Below are 1,513 nucleotides of genomic sequence, written 5' to 3'. Positions count from 1 at the left end.
TCTTCTTTGCAAAAAGATCCTTGTACACCGACATGTCACCATCGATTACGTTGGAGAACTGTAATGAACGGCTCATCAAAGGGTCCCATTCCTCAGCTACTCGCTTAAGTTCAGTGGCCATTCGCACCATGGTTGCTAAGCGACCAAGCGTTAGTCCTTCCAGTAATTCGTAGCATGTTTTGATACAAGAAGCGGGAGTGAGTTTTTAGCGAATCAGAATGCAGAGCACAATGCACCAAAAAAAAAAAAAAAAAAAAAAATGCATTATGAAAATCCGCGAAATAGCGAATCCGCGATAAGTGAACCGCGAAGTGGCGAGGGATCACTGTATTTAAAGAACTGGTTTTAGTGACAGAAATCACACAATTAACAGTTGCACAAAACACACAATTATGAAAATAAAATTACACACAATAAAATGCAAAAAATAATAATAACAATAATACTTGGCCAAGTGCTAATTCTTAATTTCAAATAATTCGGGTGCACCCTGGTAATCTGCACTCCAAATTGTATTAGTCGGCAGATTAATCAAATTAATCCCAATTTGGTTTGATTCAACTTCATTCACAGGACAATTTCCACCACTGCTGTGCGTCACAATGTCCGAAATAAAACAATCCAAAAAGTATTGTCCAAAAATAAATAAATAAAAAAACAATAATAATGGAGAATGTCAGTTGGTGGTCTCACACATAACCGTGTGTGAAGATGTATGTTGCTCTCCTACCACACCGCAGGGTGCAGCAGGACTCCAAATGGGATAGGCGAAATCTGGTTCTCTCTTTAGGTCCAGGTGGGAAGGCTCGCCATCAAGATCAAAGGAGGGATCCACTTCAGGAATGATCCAGTATAAAAAAAAAACCTGACCTGTCAACAGACAGGACCAGCAGAAATACAGGACTTTACCAAGCCGTTCTAGCTTTAATCCTTCTTTCCAACACAGTAACAAAACATTACCTAGTTACTAAAACAACGGATATTTTTTAACAACAATGTAACAAACGACAAAAACACAAATAAAAGGCTCCGAATATGCTCACCGATCTCAGTGCGACACACCTCAGACAACCGTATAGTGGGTCTCAATCCGGATGCGTGGGGCACTAGACGATGTAACAAGGCATATTTGATCTAAATAATATAAACTTAATAAAATAAAATTATGTTAAAGCCTAAATTTTACCTTTTATCTACGAAGAACAAGCTGAAATAACTGCCAGAAAGAGCCAACGATTCCTAACGGCTCTAACGGTAAAAAACTGAAGTTCAGTTTATATTCATTTAATAAATAATTTGCAGCACAAAAGCTGGACAATCAACATAAAATCTATTTACAAAAGAGTTTATCCACAATACAGTTTGTAAATAATACAGCACGTAAAAAATACTTTTAACTGTCGGGATACATACTCTGGTACGGAGCCCCCTAGGGGACATGGGGAATTTTTTTTCTTTTGCGTTACCTCGCAAAACTGTACTGATCAGTTTAATAATTGAATACTGTAAGACT

The 1,513-nt window shown here is 37.7% G+C and overlaps 1 long non-coding RNA gene across 1 annotated transcript; it reads right to left on the bottom strand.

Moving 5' to 3' along the window:
• Positions 1-340: 340 nt before the first annotated feature.
• LOC122838575 lies at positions 341-1,248 on the bottom strand. Its single transcript, XR_006371917.1, has 3 exons — positions 1,187-1,248; positions 1,044-1,106; positions 341-870 (listed from the first exon to the last, which is right to left on the bottom strand). It is a non-coding gene; the product is annotated as an uncharacterized LOC122838575 (long non-coding RNA).
• Positions 1,249-1,513: the final 265 nt, after the last annotated feature.

This window comes from Gambusia affinis, linkage group LG10, assembly GCF_019740435.1.
Source record: "Gambusia affinis linkage group LG10, SWU_Gaff_1.0, whole genome shotgun sequence".
In the NCBI taxonomy this organism is placed as follows: Eukaryota; Metazoa; Chordata; class Actinopteri; order Cyprinodontiformes; family Poeciliidae; genus Gambusia; species Gambusia affinis.
This window is presented reverse-complemented; position numbering and strand designations above follow the sequence as displayed.